Below are 17,319 nucleotides of genomic sequence, written 5' to 3' on the forward strand. Positions count from 1 at the left end.
GTTTACCTACTCTTAGGTAATTACCGGATTACCCCTGGGCCGACGCTGGATTTGTGGTGGGCCATCCAGGAGCCACGTGTCGATGGCTAATTGGCTTTTGTTTTTCATACCCTATCATCCACCATTTTAATTTTGTTATTTTTGGCTTGGATATTATAAGGAGGGGACCAAGGGTGACACATTAGTAGACATGGAAAGATTAACTGGAGTCTGGAGACATCCCTCGGAGTTTCCAAGAATTCCAATACTATATTGGCAACCATACAAGGAGTTTTGCTAACTTGGCTCCCAAATGCCAAGCAACAGCCCTAAGCCATCCTAAACACAACCTAAGATGAATGATCCAGATTGTACTAGAATGACCATGTCAATCTTCTCATAGTATGAACTTCATATGGCATTATTTTTTCAAAGTCTATACATTCAAACTTCCCAAATTTCCATTTCCAAATTACTGTAGAATTTTTTATAAACTAAAGAATATTAGAACACATGACCTGGAAAGGAATTAGAAGAGGCACTAATTATTGACAGTAGAAAACGTCTCCTTGTTTTTTCAATCTTATTCATTCCATTCAAAAGTAAATAATAAGAGAACCATATATATAGACATCTGTTTCTTACGTCAAGACTCACACGTTTTCTACTGTTTAACAATCCAAGTAAAACTCTACCGAACTTGTCCACCTATAAAATAGCTCATTATTCTGATCACCTAAAACAAGATAAACATCAAATAAGAAAAGGACTCTCTTGATACTAACTCTAGAACCTTCAAGCACTTGGAATACCACTGACTCTCATACCCTAAAAAAACGTAAAAGACTTTGGTTAACTTGGATGGAACCCACACGGTTTGAATTACACGTTCCAACAATTACATGCAAAGATATGGCGGTAATAAAAAGTTTGAAGGACAAGTCAATGAAGTTCTTGTTGTCGTTACCGAGAGAGAAGTTCTTGTTGTCGTTACCGAGAGAGAGAGAGAGACAGAGAGAGAAAGAGAGAGAGAGAGAGCATCTTTATGGCTAGGAATCCAAAGTGAAAACCCGAGTCAAGCAGAAGGATGAGGACTGAGATACTTAATTCATGGAGTCATGAGAAGAAATGAAAGAGATGGTTTCCTACCACACTGTAGCGTGGGTGGGAGAGAGAGCATCTTTATTGCTAGAAATCCAGGGTGAAAACCCGAGTCGAGCAGAAGGATGAGGACTGAGATACTTAATTCATACAGTCATGAGAAGAAATGAAAGAGATGGTTTCCTACCAGACTGTGGTGTGGGTGGGCCATATAAGAAATAATCAAATTCATTGAAAGATCGAATCCATTTTCCAGGGCATTTGCTCCATTGATTAACCCTACGGTAGTGCCAATATCATTACCAATTTATCAGATCCAAATGGCCAAAGCTTAAAAATATAATGCATTCAATAACTACGAAAATTTTACATCCATCAGAAAAAATTGACTTTTATAAGGTGTTTAATTGTTAAAGGAGCTATTAAAATATATATAGTTAAGGGCCGGTTTGGATACCACATATTTTGTATTTGGATTTGGAATTGAGTTTTGAATACAAAATGAATAGATCCGCCAGCTTATGTTGAGGGAGACAGAGAGGGAAGGGGGTACTTCCTAATGGAGGGGAGAGGTTGAGGAGCAAATAGGGTGAAGGAAAATGCCAGATCTGTGGATTTCCACTTACTTCTTTCCACAGCATATTTGGAAATCTGATTTTTTTTCACTGTCAATCGTTAATTTGGAAATCCAAGGATTTGATCCGGATCCAAATAAGAATGCAAAAGGGCTCCAAATGTGAGAAATCCAAATCAAAATCTTCTCGGCATCCAAACGGGCCCTAAAGAAAGTTTATATTCATAAATTTTAAAGAAACAGAGGGCCACACGCATGTTTTCACATTATACTTACTATGTGTAAATATTAAATATGTGAGGCAGCACATTAAAAACATAAGTATTGGGGCGCCTTTTCAGCCAATTTCTGAAAGGACACCCCTCAATTTAGCATTCGTCTTAGTCAATGAGGACTGCTAGATTGAAGGGTGCCCTTGCAGAAATTGAATGAAAGAGCGCCCCCATTGGTTGGGGTTACCAAAGTGTATTTATAACATTTAAAAGTCAGAGAACATTAATTGCACTTTGGTGAAGTACAACCAATGGGGGTCCCTTTCATCCAATTTAGCAAGGGCGCCCCTCAGTTTAGCAATCCTCTCAGTTAATGAGGATTGCTAGACTGAAGGGCCAGAAATTGGATGAAAGGGCACCCCCACTGGTTGGGGGTTACTAAAGTGCATTTATAGCATTTAAGAGTCCAAGAAAATTAATTGCACTTTGGTGAAGAGCAACCAATGGGGGCGTCCTTTCATCCAATTTTTGCAAAGGTGCCCCTTAGTTTAGCATTCCTCTTAATGAATATTTATTTTTATAAAGTATTTAAGATCTGTAAAGAAATTTACATAGGGAAATGATATCCCCCCCTCCCCCTTAAATGGATAAAATCCCCCCGCCCTTTAACGGTTTCTATGAGAATATTTCATTGCTTGAGGATAAATTCACCCCCTTTAACGTTTTTCTTTGCGTTCAAAACTTACTTAGAACGTTAAAGGGGGGGATTTTATTAGTCTGAGGGGGAAATATAGAGTGCAACAATGTAACTTTAGTAAGGAGGCGGGACGGGGATGTAGTAAATATGACCGGATAGGAGGTACCTAAGAGGGATATCTTTCGCTATCTCTGTTCAATTCTACACAAGGAGAGATTAAAGAAGATATTAACCATAGAATAAGAGCAGGTTGGTTGAAGTGGAAGCTTGTCTCAGAAGTTCTGTGCGAACGTAAAATCCCTACCAAGTTGAAGGGAAAGTTTTATATGACATTTGTGAGGCTAGCCATGGTGTACAGCTCAGAATGTTGGGCCACCAAGAAGCAACGCATGCATAAAATAAGTATAGCGGAGATACGAATGCTTAGATGGATGTGCGGCCATACAAGGTTAGATAGAATTAAAAATGAAGACATTCGTAAAAAGGTGGGAGTGGCACCAATTGAGGAGAAGATGAGAGAGCACCACTTTAGATGATTTGGACATATCCAACGTAGGCCTTTAGATGCTCCAGTGAGAAGAGGCGACTCGTGCCAAGTTGATGGAGTAAAAAGAAGTAGGGGCAGACCGAAAACAACTTAGGTAAAAACAGTGAGGAAAGACTTGATAGTGAACATAACAGAGAACATGACCTTGGATAGGATAGAATGGAAGAAAATGATCCATGTGGAAGAACCCAACTAAAGCCGGGTAGATTCCTTTCACCTTCTTCAGGAAATTTTTCTAAAGGATTCATTTAGCCGACCCCAACTAGTTCGGGACAGAGGCTTTGTTGAGTTGAGTTGAGAGGGGAGAAAATATCATTTCCCATTTACATATATAAAATGTTTTAGTAGATGTGTAGAAATTTAGCTTAATAAGGTATTTAATAATTAAGAGAATTTTACATTTATAATGTTTTAAATAAATCTTAGGGAGTCAAAGGAGACCTTACATTTATAAAGATTTTAATAACCTCAAGGGCCACTAAGTTTTACCATTATATATAGGAGAAATTGTATGGCGGCCGACCGTCAAGTCCAGTGAAGTGGTACATCAAACGTATCACCCTCGATATTTGATCCAACAACAGCCTCTTAGAAAGTTTGAAAGTGTGAAAGTGTGCTACTGCTGGATCAAATACCAAGGGTGGTATGGCTTTCAGAGTACTTGATGGTCGGGCACCATATAAAAACTCATATATATATAGTACAGATTAAAAGCGAGAGAAGTTTCAAAATGTTCAATGCAAGACAATCGAGAAGCTATATATTATATATTAATATATACACTAGAAGGGTTGTCTAGGGAGTGAAAGGGGGAGGCAAAATATGTCACTTCATTTTTGGAACCCCATTTGTTACTTGGACCACCCACCATAGTGTAAAAAAAGTAGTTAAATTACACTAGATAGGGCTGTCCAGGGAAGATTAGGGGTGTGAACTTAATATAACCCGAGCTCGGTAAGGCTCGCGAGCCTGGCCGAGCCTGACCGAGCCGAGCAGAGCCCGAGCCTGGTTCGAGCCCGAGCCGAGCTTTTGAGCTTAACGAGCTGAGCCGAGCCTGGCCAAGCTCGGCTCGTTTACACCCCTAGTGCCACCCTTGATATTTGATCCATCAACAACAACAGCCAACATAATTTAAGTGGCTCTCATCGGTCAAACACCAAGGCCGGCAGATTTGTCCTACACATAGTTAGCAAAACACCATTTTAAACGGCACGTTTTCTTTTGAGAAAAAACGTGTTTTGTAGATTCACCATTTAATTCTGTGTTCAAAACTTCTACATAAAAAAAAGGGAGATGATACAGTAGGATTATGCGCCCCCTTTAATGTGATTTGTGGGCAGACTTTAATGTTTTTTAGGTCAAAATCACGTTAAAAGGGGGGCACATAATCCTAAGGGGGGGAGGGGCGAAAAAATCATCGCCCAAAAAAAAATATGTTTTTCATTTCTTTTCTCGCTTTTTTTTAGTGGAAGATGTTTAAAACACGCTTTTTGGCTAACTTTCTAACTTTACCTCGCTTTATTTTGCTAGGGTCCATCGCAAAAGGCATTTCGCAGAACGCCTGTTGTATGGGAGAGCCGCCACATAGGCTCACTTTCCAACAGATTTTGTCATTATTCATGAGCTGGCGGCTCTCTCATGCAACAGACGTTCTGCGAAATGCCTTTCGAGATGGACCCTAGTAAATCTCAAATTTTAGATATATTAAGAGAAAAGGGTTGTTGCCCTCGAGCATAGAAATAGGGGGGTGGGGCCATTGGGGGGATGATCCTAACCATTCATTTGGAAGGCTCCATCATGGATGTGGGGCCTACCAAAAGTCAGCTCCATTGGATCACCAATGGGTGTCCATTTGTGGGGCTAAAAATGGACAGATACTGTTTGTCCACAGATCTGTCCATTTTTAGCCCCACAAATGGACACCCTAAGGTGATCCAATGGCGCTGATTTTTGGTGGACACCCTACCCATGAAAGGGCCCATCAAATGAATGCTTTGGATCCCACCCAAAATGTGGCCTACCCTTGTTTCTGTGCTCGAGCGCAGCTAAGCTTAGCTGAGCGCGCAGCAATTCTATCCTCATATATTAAATAACTTTTTGGGGGGTTGGGCCTGTTGTTCAAGGTTTAAGGCTTTGTTTCTCAACCTTGAGGTCTTAGGTTCGATCCCATCTTACAGATAAAAAAAAGAAAAAAAGAAAAGAAAAACGATACGGCATTAAACCCACATCTTTCCTGTCCCATTTTTTTGTCTACTATGGTCGCACCCTATTACGTGCAGCTCCGCGTGTACGCCATATAATTTTGCCTCCAAAGGAATAACAATTCAATGCTATGGATTTAAAAACTAAATGAGAGAGAGGGGGTCAATATCCAAATTAAGGAAAAAAAATTCAAGGCTTTGAATTCAAAAACTCAAGATAATTGGAAGCTGTAAGCTTACAAAACAGAAGGAACCTCCAGAGAAACAACCCAAGCCATGAATCTTCAGGGACGATTGACCACTTTAGGTGCTAAAATCAACTAAATAAGAGGACTGCTAAGACTTATATGCTTACAAATTATAACAAACGAAACTACAAAGAAATTACCAAAACCATAAGTCTGCATGGAAAATTGACCTCCTCAAATACTGAAACAGACAAAATAAGTTAGTCTTCTAAGGCCAATGGTGCTAGATTAGTCACCCTTCTTAGTCATTGCATGTAGTGAAATGTAGAGAGAGAGAGAGAGAGAGAGAGAGTTGCGAATCCAGGGTCAAAACCCGAGTCAAATGGAACGATGAGGACAAGGATATTTAATTCATGGAATCATGTAGGTGGACAATATCACAAAGAATCAAATCCATTGAAAGATCCAAAGCATTTGCCAGTTTATCTGTTCATTGAACGTAGACCATTACTTGTAATTAGTAAGCAAAACGTTATTCAGATTTCAGGGAAAGAAAGAAAAGACCAACGCATTTGCCAGTCCATATGTTCGTTGTTGACCACTTGTAACTAGTTAGGAAAACGTGATTCGGACCAAAATTAGAGTTTAATATAGGGGTTTGGCTAGGGTCCATCACAGAAGGCATTTCGCGGATAGGCTGTAGCACGTGAGAGAAGCCACATCAAAAACAAAATCTGCTGAAAAGTGAGCCCAGCCGCGAAATGCCTTCTTCGATGGATGCTAGCAAATCCCTTAATATGGTATCGGTATTAGAGTAAAAAGAAGGTCAAATTCTCAGAAACACGGAAAGAATGATTTAACATGTTTAAAATTGTGTCCTTCATTTACAAAAGGAGTTTGCATTGGTAGGGACAATCGCAGAAAGGCATTTGGTGGCTTGCTGTTCCTCGTGAGAGCAACCACACAGGCTCACTTTTCAGTAGATTTTGTCCTATTAGTTCGATTCATCTGAGGTGGCTGCTCTCACATGCAACAGCAAGCCGTGAAATGATTTTCTAGCATGGTCCCTAGCAAATCCCTTTGCAAAAAATAAGCTAACATTTTTTTTTTTGGAAATGATTTCTGCGCTCTAGTGTTTTGATAAACATGCGCTCCACTTGTTTGTCCTGTGGTATATAAAGGGATGTCAGAGGATATTATGGTTCTCAAAAAGCTCTTAAAACCCTTTAAATACTACACGACAAACAAGTGAGCGTATGTTTATCAAAACATTCGAGCGCTGAAATCATTTCCCTTTTTTTTAAAAAAAATAATGAAAGAGAATGAGGCTTTCTTGGTTTTCCACACGAAGGGATGTTAAAGCAACTTCGGTCTGTGTTTGGAATGCTCCTAGTCCGATTCTCCCTTAGTGCACTGTTTAGATTACAAGAAAAACATTTCTTGGGGAAAAAAATTCTTAGAAAAGTTGTTTCTTTCTACGATTTTGAGGGAAATCATATGATTATGGTTGACTTAGGGGGCAGGGTCGGAGGCACATATAGAATGGGGGGCCCATGGCCCTCCAATGACTAGCAAAATCTCTTTTAAGTTACATGGCCTGCACATGAATGCTTGGATGGTTTAATGGCCATGACCCCCCCCCCCCCCCCCCCCCCCGAATGCACCCCAACCCAAGTGTGAATTCCTGGCTCTGCCCCTGCTTAAGGGGATATTATTGTAAATTGAAAGTCCCTCTAAGTAAAAAATGAATACGGTTGGTTCCAGTCATCTTTTTTTGTGTATAAAACAGTAAGAAAATTAGAATAAAAAGTCATTCCAAACTTTCCCAGAAAATTCCTACAATCCAAATAGGGCCTAAATGGAATGAGAAAATAATTAAAATAAAATTTTAATTCAAAAAATTTCTAATAAAAATTGCATTCAAACCGTGTTGGGATTTAAATAGCACCTCTTGGGGTGGGAAAGACTAAGGCATTTTCCAACTCTAAATACACCCGGGCGTCAAGTCTGCCTTTGATTGCGTGCATTTTTTATTTTTTATTTTTTGCACCAAATGCCGGAATCGGTGGAGTTGGAATCTGATCCCGATTCCAACGCATGATTCCGACAATCCAAGTGCACCCTCAGAGTCTTGACAATCGAAATAGACTGCCATCCATCTCTTCCATTCTCCTCCATTTCACTTTTGTTGAATTGTAGTTTACCTGGAGAGAAAGAGACGTGAGAAAAATCAACATGAGAGAGAGTGAGAGAGACGAACCCACAGTCCAAAGGGGTCTTTATATGGCGTCGGTGTTTAGCTGTGCGAAATCAAGGTGCCACCCTTGATATTTGATCAAACGACAGCCAACTTATAAGAGGATGCATAGGTCAAACAACAAGGGCAGCCGAGTGGTCGTACTAGGAGTTAGCAAAATGCCATTTTAAATAGCATTTTTTTTTTTGAGAAAAAGTAGATTTGCTGTTTATGTCGTGCCCCGACCTGATATCTATATCGGGCACGCGACAATGCTGAACACCTGCAAGGCGAACCTTACAATCGTGCAGGCATTCTATATCACATCCCACTTAGTCATTCATCCAAAATAAAACTAGGCATATGTAAATGTGCTAAAGTCCTTACAACAATAATAAATAGAAGTAATTTGTAGAAATCTCACACTAATCCTATATCAAACTTAAACCATCATTGTTCATCTCGATAATCTAAAAACAAATACTCACTAAAGAAGGTAAATCAAAGAACTAATTCCCGAAATGGAGGACTGTGCCCCCGCACCCTTGGATCTTTGTGAGAATTGGGACTTAGGATCTTAAAAATATAAACCACAGGTAAGCTAACGCTCAGTAAAGTAATAAAGAATTCCTCTAGCTGGGTCTAAGCAGGCCAAGAGAACTAGGGGCTAGAATAATTGATTTATGAAACATGAAATGAGAAGCATGGTCACATATTCCATAGGTAACACCGACGATTTCACAAGTATGGTAGAACACAAGTACGTTGCGATCAAACTAAGTCAATTGAACATTGGCTGAAGAATCAGACCGATAATAACGAAAGAGGTCATGCACAAATCACATACTAAACAAAGTCACTTCATGGTCATCGGCTTAGTCCACACCATATAGGAGAGCACTGTGGTTCCACTAGACACTATGTCTCATCGGCGGTCAACAGTATCGAAACTTGTTCGAACACAATTCTTGTCGACAGGGCCAACATATTTTTCCCATTGGTGGGATCCACTTGCCAACATATTATTTCCCCATTGGAAGGGTCGACAATTACCAACGTATTATTACCCATTGGCAGGGTGCACAATTTTAACCTAAGGGAACGTTTGGCCACTAGGAATTTCTTTTCATGATAAATCAGGATCTCCAAGGTGGAGATGAAAGTGAATTCCCTAAAAATCAAGACACAGAATCCAAAAAATCAGACCATCCGGTGATGAAATGCGGCTAGAAACCAGGAAAAGACCGATCCAATTTCAAGTAGACTTTTTTGTTTCCTAACTTTTAACCGCATCTTATAGCTGGAGAGTGTAGTTTCCCGATTCTCTTTCTGGATTTTTAGGAACTTCACCCTCATCTCCATCTTGGAGACCCCAGTTTATCATGAAAAGGGCATTGGCAATGGGTCTAAGAGTCCCAATGGCTCAGCCCTCTCCAACTTATCTTATTGGCATGTGAGGCATGTGAGGATCTTCCACGTCGTCGATCATCCTGAGCCAGTAGTAGCTATGTTTCAACAAGGCATGAGTGCGATGAATTATGGGGTGTCTTGCCCACAATGTATCATGGCATTTCTTGCTGGTAGTCAAACGTTCCCTACGTCTCCACAAGAAATGTCCACAATAAAATATAGCAATTAACATGAAGATACAAGCAGCTCCTATTAAAAAAAGTCAATTTTGCTGGCTTACATTTACATGCTAATAAGTATTTTTCAGTGCCTGATGGGGCGTGCTCATGCATCCCTATGCTGGACCCCACAAGAATTTAAAAAAAAAAAAACCCTAAGGCCAGGTTTGGACACCCACAAGATTTAGATTTGGATTTCTCACATTTGTAGTTATGATTTGGAATTGGATTAGATCCTTTGATTCCAAATCAGCTAAAACAGTGAAAAAAATATTCGATTTTCAAATCTGTTCTACAAGACATTATTAGGAAATCAATATTTGTGGCAATTACCTTCACCCTCGTTGCTCCTCGACCTCGCTGCTGCAACTGCCAAACTCCCCAACCCTCCCTCTCTCTCTCTCTCTCTCTCTCTCTCTCTCTCTCTCTCTCTCTCTCTCTCTCTCTCTCTCTCGTGCAGCATGAGCATGAGGATGATTGACGTATTTTGTATCGAAAACTCAGAATCCAAATCCAAATACAAAAACATGATGTATTTAAACGTGGCCTAATTTTATTAACTCATTGCCCCTTTTCTCAAGTCATTTTCACTTGAATTACTTCTCTCCAGCCCAGCGAGAACCTAAATTTCATTTCCTATATTTCATCACCCCCCCCTCCCCCCCCCCCCCCCCCCCTCATCGTATGGCAGGGGAAAATGGTGCCTGGCCTAAGAAGAGATTTGCTTTTGCAGGTATTTCTCTGCTTCGGGGTGATGATTTCCTTATTTTTTTTGCTCCTTCCATTTGCTTCTAGACTCTGTTTGAAGAAAAACCCATTAATGAAAGCAGTGTAAAAGAAGGGCGAGAAATCAGAAAACGACGGACGGTCCCCTTCTTTATAATCTTGGATATCAATTGTTTTCTTGGATTTTAAGTATGAAAGTTTTAGAAATCTCTCCCCCATCCTCAGATTTGTAAAACATGGGACGATCTCCTACTCTTTCTCGCTCAACGAAAAGAGGGGCGAGAAATCAGACAATGATGGACTGTCTCCTTCTTCTCTTGTCTCCCACCTAGGATTTTGAGGAAATCCAGGATCCAGGATTTTAAAATCCTTGTATCCAAACAGCCCCTAAAGCTCAGGGAAACTGAATGGGAAATCTTAGGTTTTTTAAATCCCACGATAACAAAAGTTCTGTTGTTGTTTTTTTAAATGTGTGTGTGGAAAAAACTACAAAATTGTAGTTTTTTCTAGCATTTTTTAATTCAGGTTCTGGTTTTGGTTGCTAGTGAGGAAACCCATTTGAGGAATTGATAAACTTTCATAAAAATGAGCAGTTCTCTTGATCTTAGTGGCATTTTGATAGTTTAAAGTAGGGCTGCAACTCGAGCCGGGTAAAACCCGACCCGCGTCGACCCGACCCGAAAATAGCCTGGGTCGGGTTCAGGTTTCATTGGTTTTGGGTCGAGCCGGGTTCAGCATTTAAAAGCCCGCATGAATCTCGGGTCGAGCCGGGTTTGAAGGGGCCCGACCCGACCCGACCCGAGTTACATAAGTTATAGTATGTACATTTTTTTCTATTGTTAGTTAAAAGTTAAAGGGATAATTACATTTACACCCCCTCTAGTTTCTGACACATCCACTTCCACCCCTATAGTTTAAAACGTGACAAATACACCCTTGTAGTTTCAATTTGTTTAAGGTAGGCCCCCTCAGCTGAAGGTTCGTCCATAGATTGAAGGGTTAGGATGATCCGATGGAGCTGATTTTTTGGGCACACCCTAACTATGTCAGGACCCATCAAATGAACGATTTGGATCATCCAAACAATGTGGGCCCACATTATTTGGATGATTTTTTGGTAGTGTTTGGATTCGGGTACGGGCCCACATTATTTGGATGATCCAAAGCGTTCATCTGATGGGTCCTGACATAGATATGGTGTGCCCAAAAAATCAGCTCCATCGGATCATCCTAACCCTTCAATCTATGTACGAACCTTCAGCTGAGGGGGCAAACCTTAAACAAATTGAAACTACAGGGGTGTATTTGTCACGTTTTAAACTATAGGGGTGGAAGTGGATTTGTCAGAAACTAGAGGGGGTGTAAATGTAATTATCCCAAAGTTAAAAGTGAAAACCCACGCACCCACTGTTACTGTATGTGAGTGTAATTTCTGCTTCTATGAGTTGAGTTGATTCAAGTGTTTGATTCAGCATTGTTTGATTGTAATTACAACATTGTTTGATTACAGCATTGTTTGATTCAAGTGTGATGTGAGTGTAATTACATCATTGTTTGATTCAAGTGTAATGTGAGTGTAATTTCTGCTTCTATGAGTTGAGTTGCCTTGCCAAACAAGAATTTTCCTTAAAAATTTGCGTCAACGTGAAAAAACCCGACCCGACCCGAGATTTATCATGGGTAGGGCCGGGTTTGGGAATCGTGGGTTTTCCGAAAAAAAACCCAACCCGACCCGACCCGAGATATTTCTCGGGTAGGGTTGGGTTCTCCAAAACCCGACCCGCCCGACCCGAGTTGCAGCCCTAGTTTAAAGGGAGAAGTAATATACTCTAGCATTTTTATATTTTTCTAGCATTGTTTTACGTGGGACAGCCCCCTCTAGTTTATGACAACTCTTTTACACTGGAGGGGGCTGTCCCAAGTAAAAAAAGGGCGGAATACGTCATATCCCTTCCATGGTTGCTGCTCTTCATTTTCCATATTTTATTGAGTCATGTTGTGGTTTTATGGATGAAGGGGTTATATTTTTAGGTAGATGATTAAATCGCACCCCCTGTAGGATAATTCCCACCCCTTATAACTGATCTTTGTTTTTGTGAAATGTCTTGGACTCTTTTCATTTGCAATTGTGATCACTGATTGTGAGTGCTAAACCGATTAGTGAACTCAAATTTAAACGTAATTTGGAGTCCAATTATAGGTTTGGCACTCGCAATCAGGGTGTAATCATCTTAAACGAACAGGGCATTCGTGTGGGTGCGAGATTGTTGTGCTGATTAAATCTGTGGCCCTATTAGCCGAATAAGGTTGTTTTTTAGTTTCTTTAAAATTCTTATATGATCCATCTTTTTTTTTGTATGTTTGCTACCAATAGGGATGTACTTCCCTTTTCAGTACATGATAGCAATTGTTGGTTGCATCAATGTGGGTTTGATGGTGGCATATATTCGAAAGCGGGAATTCAGGATAGTGTTTAAAGGATTGCAGGAGTACCAGTTATTTATCTTAAATCCTGTCAGCAAGAAATTGCTGACTTGAAAGCAAGTTTTATCAAGAGTGATCCTAGGAAGAAAAGACATTGATCCACGGCTTGATGAAAGAGCCCAAGTAACCAATTGAGCTTGTTCTCAATACCAGCCTACCTTCCAAAAAAATGTTAGCAATGGTCATTTTCTCAATGATATTTCCTAAGCTGAAAATTTTGTAAAAGACAAAATATGGCCAGTATGGCACGGCCTTATAGTCGTGATAAGCAATGCCTATGACCTTCATGAATATGCTTTAAGGTCCCTTTACAGGGCATTCCAAACTTCATGTGAAAAGGTACAGGTACTTTAAATTTTACTGGCCATGTTGAATTATGAGCTAGTATCATTTATGTTTCTCCTTTTGAAAGGGTAATTATGCAAGAAACTCTTGTTAGAATGTTACTTGTTTGATTAATAAAAACAACAAGTTAAAATGTTACTTCTCCTTGACAGTTATAAAATGATGCCTGATGTATGTCATTGCCCTGTCTATTCACTAGAAGCAGGACTTGTAACTTTTCTTTTTGGAGGATGCAACGAGAGAGCGGGCAAGCCTTGTCACTCACTGAAAACAAAGATGCCATTAGGCATTGCTTGGCCAGGTAATTATTTTTGGTTAATTATTAATTTTGAAGGTCAATGTAGATAGAAACTTCTCTTAACTTTTAGATTTATCCAAAGAGGCCATTAGGCATTGGCTCTTTCCTGACAATAAAGCTAATCATGTTTTTTTTAATCTCTGTGCTTGTATTACATAACCAGCATATTTATTTGACATTTTCCCCAGGTTTTTAACAGCATTTGGGGAATTTTTAATTTGCAAGACCGTTCTTGGGGTAGTAATTAAAACCATTGCAATATACAAGTTCCACTGAAGTAATATTTTGGTGCCTCCATGTTTTGCTAATTGGTGAGATTTCAATTGCGATGCCAATTGTTCATTTTGTTATGATGACCATTGAACCTCAAAATGTATTGTGTGGCATGACTAATTAACACAAGTGTGATAACAGTTGTACTGATTTGGGATTGCCTGATCGGTTGATAAAAGAAAATATAAATTGAACGGGAACTTTCCAATTGAACCCCCAATTGTGCAGCGTGTCCTGGCAAAAAGAATGGTTGGCATTTTAGTGCTTAATGTTAGTTCCACTTTTGGATTGCACATGAAATACAAGAGGTCAAGGTAAATAAATTATAAAATTTGTTTGAACAAATTTATTTAACCACTTTGAATGGGATGCTGGTGGGTTTTGTGTTGCGGAATTGGGGCTCAAATCAGCCCTCTGCGGTGACCCGTTAACAATCCGAACACGAAAGTGTGTATCCGGATTTACGTGTTAACAATACGCAGCGTTTCCAAAGTAAATTTGCAAGAACAAATAAAGTAAACCACAAGCCAAACCACAAATAAAGCACACAAGTACACCAAGATTTGACGTGAACCATGTGTGTGGCTACGTCCACAGGAGAAGACTTTAACAGATTTCACTATGTGGAAAATAAGTGGGTTACAAGAAGCACTCACCGGATAACAAAAGCCCAAAGCTTTCTCCGGATTACACAAGAATTGATCTCTACACCGTTTAGGATCCAAGCACCAATGCTCCCTAGAATAGCCTTGCTTCTTCTACTTCTTCCTTCACTTTTCCCTTTACCAGAAAAGTGCCCCAAGAAGAACCTGCGTTTTTCCCTTCTCTTGTTTTTCACCAAGCCGTACGCATTCCAAGAACCATTTTACATTTTCTATGTGATTGCTCTCCCAGCCGTACACGTGAATGTTTCTGCGTTAAAACATGACTCAAAACCAATTAATTGTTTCCCCTATGTGAATAGGATACCCCGTTTGCAAAACCCACTAGCTGTTGGACTCTTAATAAAAGAGTCCTAGTCAAAACTGTTATGTGCTTTTAATAAATTCAAGGCAATCCGAACATTCTCCACCTTGGCTTGAATTTGGTTTATCCACCACCTGTAAATATCTTTCATCACAAAGTCTTCTCCACCACACCCCGAAGGATGCTAGTTCGACCCAACTTGTCGGATGTTAATCAAGTCTAAGCAATGCTTGAACTTCTCCGTCGTCACAAGCTTAATCAACATATCTGCAGCATTGTTTCTTGTGTCGACCTTTTCTAAAGAAATTTCATCTCCGTCAATGACCTCTCGAATAAAATGGTACCTAACGTCTATGTGTTTTGTCCTCGCGTGAAAAACTTGAATCCTTGCCAAGTCCAATGCACTCTGGCTGTCGTAATACACACAAGTGTTTCCTTGCTCTACCCCATGTTCACTTACGAGTCCTCTCAGCCATATGACTTCTTTCACTACTTCCGTTGCTGCCATATAATCTGCCTCTGTAGTAGACAAAGATATAGTCGTCTGTAAAGTGGACCTCCAAATGACAGGTCTGCCATTGTAGACACCCCATTTTGACCGGACCCAAGTTCGCTATGCTTGGGAGAAACCCCATCCGATCATTTCCGCCATGTTTCGCATTTTTCCGTGAGAGGTTGAGAGAGATTATTCATAAGAATCCAAGCGAGGGAGAATTTGGACCCGTTTGGTGGGCCCGCATTGAACATTTGTTTAAAATTCGAATCAACCGAGGGCCCACATTGTGGGGCCCACGTTGTGGGGCCCGCGTTGTGGGGCCCACATTGTGGGGCCTCAGTAGGGCCTCTTGTGAGGCCTCTTATGAAGAACAATAATGATGGATTCTCCACTAAAGAAACATGATGGGCCCTCCACTAAGAACAATAATGATGGATTCTCCACTAAGAAACATGATGGGCCCTCCACTAAGAAGAATGATGATGGATTCTCCACTAAGAAACATGATGGGCCCTCCACTAAGAAGAATGATGATGGATTCTCCACTAAGAAACATGATGGGCCCTCCACTAAGAAGAATGATGATGGATTCTCCACTAAGAGGGACAACATGATGAGCTCTCCACCAACACATCTCTCTCTCTCTCTTTCTCTCCCTATATATATCTTCCTTCCCATCCATAACAAGGAGGGGAGAAAAAAAGGAGATTTATCTTCCATTATCTCTTTCTCTTCCATTATCTCTTCCAATCACTCCCTCAAATCCCTTTCCCTATATTCTTCTTCCATTATCTCTCCCAATCACCTCCCAATCCTTCCCTCTAAGAGAAAGCGAAAGACGGCGGATCGGATCGGCGGCGGCAAGATCTTCACCACAGGTAGGTGCATTTTTCTCAAAATATTTCTGTATTTTTCCGAATTTTTCTGATTTTTTCCGCAAATTGTGTTTTAAAAATAGAAAACTCTTCAAAAAAACATCTTTTGACGAAGAAAAATTAAATTATATACCAAACAGATTCCAAATTTAATGAAATTTCGTGGGAAATTAATATGGTACTGATTCATTTTACCATGAATTTTTAAGGATTGTTGGAGTTTATTTGGTATATTATTTAATTCTTTCTTTGAAAATTATCAGATTTTGTGAGACTTGTTACTGACATCAAATCACCCTTAAAATTCTTAAACTTTTTACAGTAGTCTTATCTTCCATATTTCTTGTTACTGTAAAATTTTCAAGTGATTTGGATCTGTTTTCATATGGGATGTAGTGTTAATTCTTAATCTGGTCTGAAAATTGTAAAATCCGAAATCGGTAGTAAATAGTCTTTATAATTTATGAAATTCTCACCGCATGCTCATTTTATTGATATCTTATTTCTGTAGAAATTTCATAGAATTTATATGTCTATTTCTTGTAGTTTCTGTGTTAATTTGGCAATCTGGTCATTTAATTGTTAAATCAAGATTAAATATGAATTTAATGTAAAAATCTGCAAAACTCATCTATTAAGCTACATACATTCCCATCTTGCTGCTGTAGAAATTTCAACTCATTTCGAATTCGTTTGCAATAATTTCACTTGTAAAATCATTCATATGCTTAAAATTGATATAATCCATTGAAAATTCGAAATTAATTACTACCAAGTGATTTTCAACATTCGAAATTCGAAATTAAAATTGATAAAATCCATTGATAAAATCACATTTACTCAAACTTAATCTAACAAAACCTGAAGGCATCATAGATTGCGCGAACTTATTGCACACACTTACATCACTTTCATCTAAACCCCTGCATCTCACATGCACACACGTCCCATTTTAGGAACCCGGAGTGTTATCTAGCATGGTTGACTGGGATTTCATCACCTGGTGCCTCTGTGCTAGAGAAGCATTCCACCCTTAGCCTAGTACCTTTATGGTACGTAAACGGATCTCTTGTTCACGTACTGATACGCCGGACACTGGTACAGTATATCGAACACGGATTCGCGCTAAGGGAACTCTTGGCCTTACCCCTAGATTAACCCACACATGCATGTAGTATACGAACACATGTGCATCACGTGTGTGAGCCTAGTTTAGGATATCCTACCCATTTGTGTCTAGATTAGGCCGTAGTCCATCTTCCAATGGCTACGATCGGTCCTAGGTACACAAACAAAGTCATGAGTCGAGATCCTCTCTCCACTCCGCTAGATTAGGGTTAGGGTTGATGCCTTCAGGTAACACTGATAAAATGTGCGAAGATTAAAAAACTTTTTCTTTGGGGTTAGGATGTAAATCCCATTCATTTTCAAAGATCTCATAGGATTAGTCATTCATGATCCATCCGTTGAAAGCAATCTTATGCTATCTCATC

The sequence above is a fragment of the Tasmannia lanceolata genome, unplaced genomic scaffold, assembly GCF_043159265.1.
Source record: "Tasmannia lanceolata isolate RefF3 unplaced genomic scaffold, GAP_Taslan_0.1 ptg000020l, whole genome shotgun sequence".
NCBI lineage: Eukaryota > Viridiplantae > Streptophyta > Magnoliopsida > Canellales > Winteraceae > Tasmannia > Tasmannia lanceolata.